Consider the following 15,721-nt stretch of genomic DNA (forward strand, 5'->3'; position numbering starts at 1 on the left):
AGAATAGATTTGTTCTGTCATAAGCTATTGTGTTAGGAAATTATTAGCGCTGAAAACAATAGATATAAATAATAATACTGGTAATACATTTAACTAACTAATAACTTCGATAAAATATTCCCATTTTTATAATTGACTAGTGACTATAATGTAATAAAAAATATTCTAGCTAAATACTCCTTTCACCACAGCTACTGCGACGCTTTCTATGGCTTCAGCAGCCTGAAAATGATTAAAAAGATATGGTTAGATTGTTACTTACAGTTACTTGGTGTCTAGTTAAATTCAAAAGTTTTTTATTTTTATTTTAACTGACATTAATTCTTTGTTATATTATCTATATAACGGTTATATAGGTAAGCCAAGAGTATAACAACCACAATTTGGCGAAAGTCTTTTGCCTTTCGAAGATAAAGCATAGTTCACCTCATGAAGTGGTTAACTAGTATTAATTGTGGCGTTGACGAAGTTCATTCTCGAAGAGCTAGGTGTCAAATAACGTTTAACCAGCTAAGTACAGTATCGTATACTAAAATTGTTCGGCCATGTTTCGCAAAGGACTGTGACATCTATAGCTCGTAGTAATTATAGAGAAATCTTTGATAGTAAGTCTAATAACTTATAGTGCAGGGTACGGTAGAGGGCACTAGATCATGCGGACGGTCATCCTTGCGGTGGGCCGACCAGATCAAAAGTTGTTCGTGCGCTGCACGAATATAGCAGAATGACAGGGAACAGAGAAAGATGGCGAAATATTTTTAAGCAGGTTAGATATGCTTCTGATGTCAGGAGCGACACGACAAAGAAGAAGGAGAGAAAGTTCTGTAATCTATTTAATTTATCTGCATTGGATATTGAAATATTAACATTTTTTTTAATATAAGTAGTCTACTTACGTCTTTGAGAGCTTCGACAAATCCCAGAGGTATATCTATAAACATCCTTCCTAGACTTGAGAGAGCCTAAAATAAACATAAGATTATTAGTTATAGGACGATAATTATTTTGAAGTACCTAAATACCATTAAGGGCTTGGTCTAGTAGTGCAAACAAATGCATCCTGTCATCCTATATGTAAATAATACAAATGTACTGAGGGAAAGTTGCTCCACTTAATTTTTAAAAATTAAATCATTCGTATGCATAATTTAATATTCGTAATAAGTACCAAAAATTACAATTTGAAACAATTTTCGTGAAAATTACACCGGTTGATTTTTTTTTATCAGTACACAAAATTTGCGAATACTTTCTATTGATATCTTCAACTTCATGTTTATATAACTGATCAATTTTTACAAAGAAATTTGGACGAAATATAAAAAAAATAAGCTTTCCATACAAAATGCATAACTCTATACATTTTTTTCGACCTAAGTTTCTTAGTGAAAGTTGTTCAGTTTAACTAATAAAACGGATAAACAAATTTTGTATATAATAAAAAAAATGTAATGTTTGTGTTAAAAAATTAAAAAATAGAAAAATACGCAAATGAAAACAAAAGATAATTATTTCTGACTAGCTTCCGCAAGCGACTCCGTCCGCGCGGATGTCAGTCTTCGCGTCTTCTATAGATTTATTATATTATGTTTAATATATAGATTTATATTGATAAACCTAATAAATCTTTTGCTAGCATTCTGATGCTTTATCGGTTGCACTGGATTTATCTCTTTTTTTTCAATCGCTTGAATGATATAGGATGGGTCCTTGATGGGCATCGAATGCTGAAGTCTCGAATCAATCAATTCTGACAGTAGGCAATTTATGTAAAATCTTGATAATGGTCCATCATTTTATTTTGCCTAAACGTTACATACTTTTTTATATATTCTATTTTTAACGAATTATTCACTCCAGTCCAAACAGCAAATAAGCAGACTTCTGCTTCTGCAACGTTTAGTTGTCCCTGAATTTAGAAAAAATAGTCATGATTCTTATCTATGACAAAAGTGTTATTTTTTGCATTGTATTTCAAATATTAATTTTTTTTTTAAACCGCATCTTCCGCATTCATGTCTTTTGCCGGAATTAGACATTTAACTTCTACTAGTCCCATTTTCCCTTTTTGATATGGGAGTGTATAAAGTAAATTTTTTAGATATTTCTCGTTATACTTTTAAAAAGTTATTATTGTCATTTTGCTCATTAGGTAAAGTAATTTCGATATCAGTTTTAAGTTTATGATACCTGCAATAATAACGTCATAATTGCCTGCAGGCTGCACATACTTATCGATTACACCCTGTATACAATCCACCATCCACATTCATAATGTTTTCCTGTCTTCCTCTCCTTTACGCTGTTCACCGATACATTTGAAATGAGTAAATCTGCTACCACTGAAGGATGTTTCATTGTGATCAGCAAATTTTCACCACTGTTGTCGATTATTTGTTTTTCATTTTTAATCAGCAATTGGGAATCATCAGTTTTGTTTTTTGCAGATTGGTGATGTACCCTAACAATACGTCGAAAAGGGAAAGCATCAACGAATTATCGTTTTCGTCCTCTTTTTTTATTCTTCGCGTCTCTGTTACTTCTGTTTGTTTAGTTCTCAACACCCACTGAATTTTCTATGTTATTGTGATCTTCCATTACATCTGAGTTTTGATGATGTGATGATAATCCATTCGTTTTAATATTGGTACTTAGAGTTGGTAGACTAAACTAGAAATGGCGGACTAAATTTGTCAGCGCGTCTGTAAGATCAGAATATAAAACCAACATCCTGTATTTAAGTTACAAAATTAATAATCAAACAACATGCCGCTACGTTGAAAATGACTAGAACAAAAAATTAAAACACCTCGGATCAATTTTGGAGTAAACAAATCATTTTCCCCGTATGGGGATTTCCCCGGATGAACTTGGGAAGTTCAAGTTCTCAATACAAGTTTATATTATATTTCGTATTTCTCAAACGAAAAATAAACATTTTTGGAACTTCAAAAAAATTATATTATAAGAAAATTTATGAGCTTACTTTAGTTTTAAAGAAATATACATCCCTTTACTGACACCCCGTAAAATAAAGAAATTGTTGCCAATCACCTTTGCAATCTATTTGGTTTCATTAACTTTATGTTCGAAGATAATTTTTTTTCTAGTAGTTACACGCGTATTTTTTTCGTTTATTTTCCATATCGAAATCAAATGTTTAAAAATACGAATATTTGCTCAAAACTAAGATAAAAATAATCAATTAACAAAAATATTAAATTTAATGAAGTAGAGCAACTTTCACTTCGGTATGAAGGAAAATCGAGCGTAGAGCACACGTCAGAACGCTCCGGCCCAAGGAGCGCGACTAAAGAAATTCGCTAGGATTTTTCCTAATTATTTTAAATATTTTTTTAATATTTAAAGAATTATCAAAATTCAAAAAAAAAATTTTTAAAGGATTAATACTCATTGGTCTTCAACCAACTCGAATAAATTAATGGAAAAAATAACTTTTAGCAGTATTTATCAATAGATTTTGTAAGGCAAAAAATGGGAAATTTAATGAATTTATAACGTTCTAATTAAGAAAATCATAAGTTTTTCGGCAATTGTATTCAGCAGTTTTTAATAACGACTATATAAGGATAATAATGCGCTGATCAGATTGTGTAAATTGTAATCGGTTGCAACGTAGTGAGTGCACAAACTTAGCTCGAAATGTCTTTGGGGGAAAGAGACTTATCTTGAAGGCCTGATTAAGGTAACATAAAGTAACTTTATAAATGTGAAAAAATTCACGCGCATTGCGTATATAACACTAATTGATAAACAAGAAAAAAAAAATCAGTTTATCATTTCATTAGCCGGGAAAAAATTGTCAAATAACTTGTTGAAAACGCAATTTTGCTAGACTGCAGCCTTAAAAGAGATATAAGTATCTAATAAAATTAAAAGTTCTAGTAGTTACTGACACAATGTCTATATATTTTTTAATTAATATTAAAACAAATGATATTTACCCCATGAGGCCCATAATACTCTTTGTTTCCTGAGTCTGGTGCAGCGCTCTCATTTCCAGAACAACATACGACTACTAAAAAAGTTAAAAGTATCAATATACTCGAATCCATGTCTACCAAACAATGAAGCAATCTGTTACCGTGCCTTCTTTTTAAGTCAATGCTTGGTTTTGTTCATTGTAATGGATAACCTCCTTTACCGTAAATAATGTGGCTGCCTTAGAAGGTCTATAGTATAATTTTGTGGCACGTACATCTTAACAGTAATTACTGATTATTATCGAAAAAATATTGTTTTATGGAGTATCTTTGTGTGTTAATATAAAAATTAGTACTGTTGATATTTTACTAAGAAATTGCTGTTTTCACGCCGTCCGCCGCGGCTTCGTAGGGATTTGGTTAAGTAATAAACTGCATATTATAGCCGACGTAAATGTATACTTTTCTTTACACTGCTTGAAATGCTTACAGCGAAGTGTGTGCTTCATGTGTATTCTAGGATTTAAATGAATATGATGAATGTGTATCTCTGGGAAATACCTAGCAGAAACAAATAATAACGATTTCCAAATTATTAGGTTTGTACAATGTACATGCATAAAAATTGAATTAACTAAAAAGGTAATCCTATGGCATTCAATGAAATTTTATTTTTCATATAATTTAGAATGTATTTTGTATTATACTAGCTTTTCGCCCGCGGCTTCGCCGGCTTTGTCTAAAACCTAATAAATTATATACTAAAACCTTCCTCTTGAATCACTATATCTATTAAAAAAACCGCGTCAAAATCCGTTGCGTAGTTTTAAAGATTTAAGCATACAAAGGAACATAGGGATAGAGAAAACGACTTTGTTTTATACTATGTAGGTAGTGAAGACAAAAAAAATACTTATCATTTTAAATGTTTCAATTTTCTTTTTAATCAAATATGTAATCATTCTAATGAAGATTTTTAATGATTATTATTTGTGAAACCTATGCAACAGAACATGCAATGACTGAATTATTTTTAATTTAAAAAAGAATAATTATCATTTTTATTAAAAAAAATGAGCTTTCATTTTATTAGCCCCTACAGAGCTGTAGTGACCGATGGTGTATAGGAAATTAAATAAGAATACTATAATAACAATAAAATATAACTTTATTACACACTTATGACAATGATTACTCCTGTATACATAATACTTATACTACCTACATCTATTATATATAACATCATTTTACAACATTCACTGTTTTTTGTCATTTTCTCCATTCAGAATAAATCCATAAATCCTTTTGTAATCTGAAAACAAAATAATAATATTAGAGGAAAATTGGCAAGAGGAGTGTTATGAAAAAATAAAAGAAAATTGTAACACTTACATCTGCACAAGCTTTTCGCATATGCTCAAAGATGTCTTTTATAATCTGAAACATTAAGGGACAATTATTAATTAACATACGTAATTAACGATGAAAAGTTTAGTCATTAGTCCTGAAATACTTAATAAATACATGTTCATAGGTATTCATTATGAGAGGCGCTGTTTGTAGAATGACGCCGACCGAATCAACAGGTCATCATTAGAATATTGGAATACTAATGACTCATATATTTGAGAGAAATTTATTTAAAATCCTCTTGAATACTGCCACCATTATTTCGTTAACAATCTATTATTATTACTAATTTGTAAAAGTATTTGCACGGTATAGAGGTACCTTAATATTCGTTTATATTTTATACACATGGTACAGAAGATATACGTTTTTTGGTTTTTTCAAAAAACTTATAAAAACGATTTGAATTGAAAGCGACCTATGCAAATAGATTATTAATTATTATTAAACAACTGTATGGATTTTAGCAGGCTAATAAAATAGTGAGATGAAGATAAGGTGGTACATAATTATGAATATTTAAGACTAACTTGAAGAACTGAAGGAACGAAACTAAAATGTACGCACATCTGGTTTATTGGGAGCTGCAGTCGTTGTTGGCGATGGTGTGCTTGGATTGGTAGAAGCCGCTGTAGTTGACGGGGCTGCCGTGGTGTCAGCACACCAGGATGCAACCACAAACATCGCGAATACCACCAAGAGCAAACTAAAGCGTGACATTCTTTTAACGATTCACAACTGTTAACATATTTTGCCAGCTCATTTTTCTTATATATAGTCTTTTTGATAGCCGTTACGATAGCATTGTACGATTGACGTCTGAAACAAACCAAAAGGTGTGTTGTCTTTTCTTTCGTAATGAGATGCTAATTTATTTTCAGAGGCGATAGCGTCGGTTCCTTTTTACAGAAATTATGAATATTCATTGTTTGGTCAATGAGTTAATAATGTGTTCTTGAGTTTGCGGAGTAAAATAGAATGTTTACTTCAACATTTTGTTGTGCGCAATCGGAAATAAACGTGTCCAATTTTGAGTGATATTGCCCTTGTATTCCACAAAAGAAATGTCAACGTCTTTGTTTTGGATATTTCGAAAGAACCTTCTTACGTGAAGAGATTGAGCGTGAAAAAAAATGTTTTACAAGCTTTTCTGAAAAATTATGTAGTTTTTTTAATTACTTAAGTGGTATAATTCAGCTAAAATAAATAAGTACAATAACAATGCTATATCTTTGAAGCTTTTAACTAACGAGTGCTGCGGACACTACAACTGTAGGTAATAATGTATGTAACAATACATGATAAATGATTACGCATATTATAATGAACTGTGTTACATATTAATTAAACGTCGTTGAAGCACAAGCAAATGTATTAATTTCATGAATGTTATTAATAAATTATTTTAAAATATTGTTTTAAAACTATAGAAATGCATATTGCATATTATCAATAGGTACCTAGGTTTACTGAATTTCCTTGTTAACAATATTGTACTTATGAAATGGAAGTAAGTCACTTAAGTGGCTGGTAAATTTATTCTATACGATTATTTGACGATGTATAATATGATTTTAAATTATCGAAGATAGAGAAAGGAGCGAAATTGTAGATTGGTAATTTTATCTATACAAAAAATCGCGTCACTACAAAGGAAAGGTCTTATTTAAATATATTCATACAGCGATTTACTTTATTTTACAATTTTCATAAAAGCTTCATTGTAATACGAATAGAAAGTAGAAACTACCCCACTTAATTATTAGAAGGCCACAAGTAATATTAAAATGGACTAAATTATTTGCGTTTAAAAGTCCTTATCTAAAGTACATCTGTTCAGTGTTCAGTGCTATGAATCGGAAAGAATTGTCAATAATTTTTTCATACATAAAAGGCTTCACATTGTCGGATAAAACACGCTGAAGCAGCCTTTGACCTTTTTAAACTTGACATGATGCCTTTGTGAATCAACCGTGGGCCGTAAACCTTTTTGCTTCTAAATATTATAATGTTTATGCATAGTCACTTATATTCTTTTGCATGTAATAGGGGCTTTTTAATGTTCTTCCAGCCTTTGACCATATACTCGTATATCCATTTAATGTTAAGTGGTGTTGTTACCTCCATGGCAGCATAAGTGCTTGAACGTAGTGGTTACACTAATTTTAATGAGGTACACAATGAACCACGATGATGATATAACTAAAGGTACCGTTTTATTTTGTGTAAGTGATAGATGTAGTTGTAATAACAACAAAACACCGATCATTCTATTGAGACTCATTCAAGTGTATGAACTTATGCATCATTAAATATATTGATTTAATTTTAAAGTGTTATTAGTGTATTTGCATCCATTTTTTAAATTTGAGCTAAAGAAATAAGCGAACAAATTGTTAAAACCCAAGTTCAAATGTCAGGTATCTCAAACGAGTGAAACTTGGAAAAGTGTCAAGTTTTCACCACCTAAGCATGTTTGTATCCGGTATTCGGTACTCCAGGTGCGGTATATATGTAACATCGCAATTTAAATGCGGAAGCTTCGCGGGCTTACGCCTCTTTCACAGACTTCAAATTTGCGTTAACATGAACTGAGTGCACTACATTGCTGCGTAGAGCGAAAAGTGGACTAACAAGTCTTTCATGTAGCGAGCAATGTACTGAAACTGGATTTAAATCTTACCTGGTTGGACGTGTATTAGATTTAGCTATTATTCCACAATGTTAGCGCATCCGCATTCGGCGAGACGAGCCCCGTGCGAGTCAGCCCGCTTGCAACGGATTATCGTCTTATAAGATGCGCACCAAAAAATATATTTTTTATTACCTTCATTTTATTTAATGCCCAAGTATGTAAAAAGATATGCTTACTTAAAGTCCATAATTTTAAGAATTTTATTTTCTATATATATTATCTAATTCTTCAATTTTGTAGATTTTATGTATTGAGATAAAATATAACATAAACATCATAAAAACTTTAATAGAAAAGTAATGGTACCTATACATAAAATAATATCTAGTTAATAATTATTTTAAATTTACATTTCCAGCCTTTTATTTTGAAGTAAGTAAGTATCATTGCTTGATTTTTACATTTATACGGAAAAAGTATAAACATAATAATCTTTTTACATACGGAGAATCATCAATTCGTGGGTACATGTTGACGTCACGATGCTAATAATAATTGATGAACGCAAAGAAATACAATCTGATAAGCTCCTTGATGTACGTTTCAAAATAAAATACACAGCTTTTAATATTTTTTTTTCTAAAAATCTCATTGAAATATATAATAAGACTTACAAAGAGAAGGTAATAAATGTCGCTCGCTCCAAAAAAAAATCTCAAAATTATCATTCGGGTTTTCCTGTGTTTTATTCTGTATGACTGTAATATCACTGCAGATTAATGAAAATCTCCGGATTGGTTAATCTCTGAGTTGGTTAATTTACTGCAAGCCCAAAATAATATTTATAATTAGGTACTTACATTATTACCTATGTTACCTTTTATAAGAATGTACTTCAAACCAAATAAAACATTTCGTCGAAAATACTGTGATACTTTATAATCCCTCGTTCAACCAAGTCCGACCCAAGTCAAAAATAATTAAATTTGTTTTGGAAATGCAAAATCTAAAAGCAAATTATCGTTATGAACAGTACGGTAAGTTTAATCCCGTCGGATGGCGGCGGTCGCAGTCAGTATATGGCCCCTCGCCTACTTAGGCAAACCGTAACACAATTTGAGCAGCAACCCCAGGAAGCTCGGGGAAATTCTACTTGCCTTATCCTTTCACGTAGAAAATTAAATGTCTCACGGTAATATCCGCGGCCGTGGCGTTGCTTTTGGCAGTTGATCTATTGTCTGCCGCACCACCGAGATAGACTCGGCAAACACAAATAATTATATTCTTAAAAGCTTTCCTTCTACCTAAATAAATAAAATCGGAATGGTTAGCGCGAATAAGAATTTACATTTCTTATTTTTACACTAACATTTGCTTTACATTTATTCTATTAGACTCGCCGAGTAGATTAAAATAATAAGAGAACAAAACAGCTCATTTCATCCCTTTTTCTTTATTAACATAAAATAAAGAGCTTTTTTCAGCGCTAAGAAGTTTTATTGTTCTGTCGTCGCTTTCCCCTTAAATTCTTTTTAATTTGTAAATGAGTCACACCTTCTTAATTACGCAACGAGCACTGAATAAATTACGACGTCAAATATCTTTTTTTTACATTTAAAGGCTTAAGATTTCAGGAAAATTTATTTTCAATTTATGACATTTATTTTTAAATCCATTGCCAAGCGGTATTGATTACGCGACAAGCGAGAGGATTGTTTGAAACGCCAATCTTAACTCAATTATCCTTTGTAGAACTATTGCTGTAGCCATTTAAAGCATTTCACTTCGTACTCACTATCGCAGTAAAGACTAAAAGGTAGTCTCAGGTATAAACAGCTAAAGATACTTTAAGAACATTAAAAGGAACGTTTTATTCTATTTGTGTTCTTCGCTCACCGCACCGGGTTATGATGCACTGCGGATGCTGCATTTGCATAAAAGCGTCCATTATCCACAGCTTCAGCCAAATAAAAAAATCAATAGCTGCTCAGACGTATGTATAGGCACTACAGCCCCATCGTAATCATCAGTATTATACTCGAGAGCGCGTGAATGGGCTCCGTCTCTATGTGCGCCATTAATGAATGCGTTTACATTCACATCATATTCATGGAGTTGATTGAACTTGCTACACATTATCTGTGCTATAAAACGATACTAATTTGAGTACCTATTTGAAAGACTTTAATTTTTAAGGCATTTGCCATAATTTTTCCTACCTGTTTGTATAAAAATGGAAATCATTTTGCGAACATAATCTATTTTTACAATAAGCCAATTTTCACCCTGAACCCGACCACGCTATTTTAGTATCATTCATCAATACAAGTTTTAATCAAAAACCATAACTAACTTGTTATTTCACCGCTTCATTTTACTCAACATAATTTATATTGGACTTAAAGGGCCTGTCATAAATTTTTAATGAGAGAGTTATTTTAGTTTCTAATGTTCAAGTTTTGAATACATTTATTATATTTGATTTAAAATGATTAATGTTCCTTTATTCAAAAACTACATAAAATAGTACCAATATATTCAGTATCATCTTTAAAATATATCGTTAAATGCTAAACATACATTTTGTGAGATAGTACAAAGGGAAGGCAGAGTAAGTGAAATTAGTGAATTGTAAGATAGGCCGGGCCGGCACCTGTTCCGGCCGCGGCTCTGGCTCAGCAATCTGAATCCAACGACGACACATTTATTCTTTATTACGACCACGAAAAATGCGATTTTATCAACTTTAATACTTGTGTATGTTTGAAAGTTTAAATTAATAATTCTTATCACTTAATTCTAACAATAAGAAATTTATTTCATCCATCGAGTGCAATTAGTTTTGGTATAAGGCTCCGGTTAATATAAAAAAAGGATTTGGGGACAAGTCAAAAAAATTTGTTATTTGGCAAATTTATTTTGCAAAGCAAAAAGAACATTCATTGCTGTGCATACCTTTCGTAATTTAATTTACTCATGACTAAACTAAAATGAATAAAAATTATACCTATTGTTTGCTCTATTCATAACATAACGAATACAAAACATTTTTAATTTTTATTCCTTTGATCTGAAAAAAAATTGTGTCCAAAATATATTAAACGAATTGTAGCTCCTTCCCAAGAGTACAGATGCTATAACCATGACAGCGCTTACTCCCCCCAGGAATTCTCCATTTAACGGGTTAAAAAGGTATTTGATTTAAAGAAGTAAATGAGGATGAAATGTACAAAAAATGTTAATCTAGGATTTAAATTATAATTGTAAAATAAGCATGAAAGTAATGTTAGTAGATAACCATTAGTTAGTATAAATTATGAGAACAAAACAGGCAATGTTTTGCAAATGCATAAACAAGCAAAACTAAATAAGTCACACGAAACATAAGTTAGTATTTGATCGTGATCTGAACTCAATACACTTATAGTGAAGATAGAGACACTCGCAATGAGTTCTATCGTAGATGCCTCTCTGCACGTAATCTTTTGCATATCAACTGAATTTCAAAATTGCGTCGCCGCGGGAAGCTTGCCAAAATTCACAATGCAAATGTTAATACGAAGGATATTCTTCTTGGACTTAAATAACGGCTTTATATTAAAATTCATAAGATTTTTGGGCTATTGACGTATCTTGTATATATTTTAAATGAAACAACTTAGATGAAATATTTTATGTTGTAGGTACCTATTTGTTTTCTTTTCATATGATTCTGTAATTTTTCTACTACACTTTATAACTTTCAGGTATACTTTTTAGTCTTTTAAGGTTTCAATTATAATAAAAGCGATCATTTATAATTTGTCCAATAAACAGAACAATTAACAAAAACAAAAGGTAAATCATAAAACGCGACTGCAAGAGCCCATTCTTATACTGTTGCGGTTACGACCCTCGACGTCTGCGGCTATTAACTTAATTTCAATTTTCAATCCGACATTTTTCTTTGAATACATTTCGTTACCGTTGATTGGATTATTCATTCTAACTATGAAAGCGACCTAGATTGAAATTGCGGACATTTTGACGGAATTGAGATATAATTCGCGTATAGTTCGGTCAATTATTGGTTTAGTGAAGTTAGTTTCCTTGATTACAATTAGGTTAAATCAAAAAACAAAAGATTCTTTTATACACGAGTTTTTAAATTTGAACTAAAACGTTTTTATGCTAATGTGTACTCCTTCAAAAAATTGTATTTGTTAGGTATACATTTGCACTGCTATCAGATTACCAGTTAATGCCTAGGGCATAAATTCGATAATACCTAATAACTCCCAGGTAACTTTTTTATTTATATCGAAGGTTGTAATTGAAATATCTTGATTTATCTCTTGCTGAGGTGGTTCAGATAGAGTACCGGACAAGCCGGCAGGTGCGGACCATATTTTATTAAACACAATAACATTCTGATAGAGACTTTTGCCCTTTTTTAAGTAAATATTTTTCACAAAAAAATACGAACAATTAACAACACAGCACAGATAATATAATACTTACTGTACTTGTGTATTAATTAATCTGCTGTGTACTTAATCGTAATAATCTATATTTTTTCGGAAGGTAAGAAATAATAATATACCGATTGTTCCCCAGATAAAAGAGCCTTTGTGCTATTCCAGATTATAATTAATTAATTATATCGGTGTCATCTTGCATACAAATCCATTCGGATGTCGCTAATTGATTTATTGACTTTTATTAGTAAAACCTTAGAGTAAAACATAACACTATCACAAGCTTATTAACAGCGGCGGCCTTACCCATTGCGAGGCTCCGGGCGGCAGGCCCTTTGCGAGGCCCTTTGCTCTTTGTGAAATGTATGTGATGCGAAAGTAGGTCTGGTTGTTTGGTTTAGGTATTTTTCATATTTGAGGAGAAATGATAAAGTTATACAAATGAATAAAATTTGAGTTTTATAATATTTATACAGGGTGTCCCAAAAAGTAGTGATCAACGGAAGCTGGGAGGTAGAGGACCTAGAGGGCTATCCGAATCACCCCCATGTATGTTATGCGATTTTTCGTATTTTCGGAGTTATGACATTTTTTTCAATTTTTCATCTATCGCTGAGTACGATGAGATTTTTATTTATGGTGACGTGAATTATTGCGCTAGATGCTTGATTTTTTATGTGTGCTAAGCTGAAAGAGAGGCCAATTCAGTATGGTAACATTTACTGTCGTTAGATCTTCGAATGGAATAAAAAAAGAATTAAATGCCAAGAAATATGAAATTACCCAGTATGTTCACAACTTCAAGGGCCCATAAAAAATAAAGTCACATAAAAAAAGTTTTCCATTTGGCTTTTAAAAACTTGCTCTATCTATCAGGTAGCAACCCTAAAAATTTCATTTTATTATTCAGAAGGCTTCAATCGAAAAATTGAAATCTAAATATGGTAAGTGCAAAAATTTTATTAACATGGTGATCATTAAAACCAATAAATAGGTGTTTAATTACTTACCAGATTTTTTTTAAATAATCCCGCTGTTGCTCAATGCAAGTGCGACATCACCGTAAAAAGTTGTCTTTTAAATGTCTGAATGCCCTTTTATCATTTTTATTATTTCCGGGTTATTTCTTCCAAATTGTGGCATTCTCTCAAGTAGCCGAGGTCTTTTTGGTATCCCCATTGATACAAATCAATGGGGTTTAGGTTGAGGGACCGTGGAGGCCAGGCTTTAAGGCAGGCGTCACCGGCGCATGCGCAGGCTGCAACGACCAATCCATCTTTCAAGATATCTTTGCCCTTTAGCCTGGCCTCCACGGTCCCCGGACATAAACCCTATTGATTTTTTTCCGTGGGGATACTACAAAGACGAGAGACTGCCACAATTTGGACGAAATAACCCGGAAATTCATAGTAGCAGAAGAAACCATTAGAAACGATAAAAGGGCATTCAGACATTTAAAAGACAACTTTTTACGGTGATGTCGCACTTGCACTGAGCAACAGCGGCGTCATTTTAAAAATTTCTGGTAATTAAACACCTTTTTATTGGTTTTAATTTGTTTTTATTAATCATCATGTTAATTCAATTTTTGCACTTACCAAATTTAGATTTCAATTTTTCGATTGAAGCCTTCTGAATAAAAAAATTAAATTTTCAGGGTAGCTACCTGATAGAGCAAGTTTTTAAAAGCCAAACGGAAAACTTTTTTTATGTGATTTTATTTTTTACGGGCCCTTGAAGTGGTGAACATACTGGGTAATTTTATCTTTCTTGGAATTTAATTCTTTTTTTATTCCATTCAAAGATCTAACGATAGTAAATGTTGCCATACTGAATTGGCCTATCTTTCAGCTTAGCACACAAAAAAAATCAAGCATCTTTCGCAATAATTGACGTCACCATAAATAAAAATCTCATCGTACTCAGCGATAGATGAAAAATTGAAAAAAATGTCATAACTCTGAAAATAACGAAAAATCGCATAACATACATGGGGGTGATTCGGATAGCCCTCTAGGTCCTCTACCTCCTAGCTTCAGTATATCACTACTTTTTGGGACACCCTGTATATTTATACATAGAAAGATTTACCAAATTAACAAATACAGAGATGATAAATTTTAAAATTGATGTTTGCGGCTTTTCCTAAGGCTAAAATCTTTAATTAAAGCACAATAATCCAACGAATGAGCTACGTCACTTTCGATTGAAAGCATAGCAAGGGCTGAAAGCCGATCTTGTGTCATCGAATTCCTCAAATATGTTTTAATAATTTTAAGCCTCGAAAAACTCCTTTCAGCAGACGCAACTGTCACAGGTGTGGTGGCAATAATTCTCAGGGCTATTTCGATAGTGGGGTAAACTTCAGTTAATTTGTTTTCTATTATATATTTCAGCACCGAGATAATATCGTCGTTTCCTTCATACACACGCATGAACATACTCAGTACACGCACACATTTTCATTTTTTTAAATTTGCTTGGGTGGTTGCTTGTTGCGCGAGGCCCCTGCAAGAGCGAGGCCCCGGGCGATTGCCCCGTTCGCCACCCCCTAAGGCCGCCTCTGCTTATTAACTAATTATTAAATACATACTTTAACCATTACATAATCAATTACACTGCATAATGGATTATTATTTTTATTCCCGGTTATTCAGGCACCTGCATGTGTATGACTCAAATAAATGCAAGATGGATAAAAAATTACAAGAAAGATTAATAGTAGGCCGGATATAACGTGTGAAAAGAGTCGCGTGATTGAGCTGACATTAATTTATAGATCTTTGGACAGCCCTTGTTATATCGCTAGACGCCTATCGCCTTATAGACTACAGGCCCGTGTTGAAAAAATTATGGGTCATTTGACCCACCACCTGACCTATCTAGAATTATATAAGAGCATAAAATAATAAGATTCAGCACTATGACGTCACTTGTAAGCTGTCCACCTGAGTGCAGATGAGAATTCGAAGGTTCAGGTAGAGATTTTCTCCCCTTGTCTCCATGATTTTTGTACGGCGTTACGGAATAATTGATTAAAAGTAGTATAGAAATAGTATGACACAGATGCCGTACAAAATCAAATGACCAAATTTACCCCGGCAACTGTCGAAAAATAAAAATAAATTCCGACTTTGTGGACCACCATTTTTGTACGGCATCTGTGTCATACTATTTCTATACTGCTTTTAAGCCATTATTCCGCAACGCCGTACAAAAATCATGGAGACAAGGGGAGAAAATCTCTACCTGAACCTTCGAATTCTCATCTGCAC

At 32.4% G+C, this 15,721-nt stretch overlaps 2 long non-coding RNA genes across 2 annotated transcripts; both read right to left on the reverse strand.

Moving 5' to 3' along the window:
- Window positions 1–134: 134 nt before the first annotated feature.
- On the reverse strand, window positions 135–4,076 carry LOC149902307 (uncharacterized). Its single transcript, XR_016457530.1, has 3 exons — window positions 3,966–4,076; window positions 897–962; window positions 135–222 (listed from the first exon to the last, which is right to left on the reverse strand). It is a non-coding gene; the product is annotated as an uncharacterized LOC149902307 (long non-coding RNA).
- A 1,018-nt stretch (window positions 4,077–5,094) lies between these two features.
- Window positions 5,095–6,087, reverse strand: LOC149902308 (uncharacterized). The gene is made up of 3 exons (XR_016457515.1): window positions 5,922–6,087; window positions 5,337–5,381; window positions 5,095–5,256 (listed from the first exon to the last, which is right to left on the reverse strand). It is a non-coding gene; the product is annotated as an uncharacterized LOC149902308 (long non-coding RNA).
- Between the last annotated feature and the right edge of the window lie 9,634 nt (window positions 6,088–15,721).

The sequence above is a fragment of the Colias eurytheme genome, chromosome 15, assembly GCF_061535395.1.
Source record: "Colias eurytheme isolate Ceu_HAF_F1 chromosome 15, ilColEury1 Martin Lab GWU primary, whole genome shotgun sequence".
Classification (NCBI taxonomy): domain Eukaryota; kingdom Metazoa; phylum Arthropoda; class Insecta; order Lepidoptera; family Pieridae; genus Colias; species Colias eurytheme.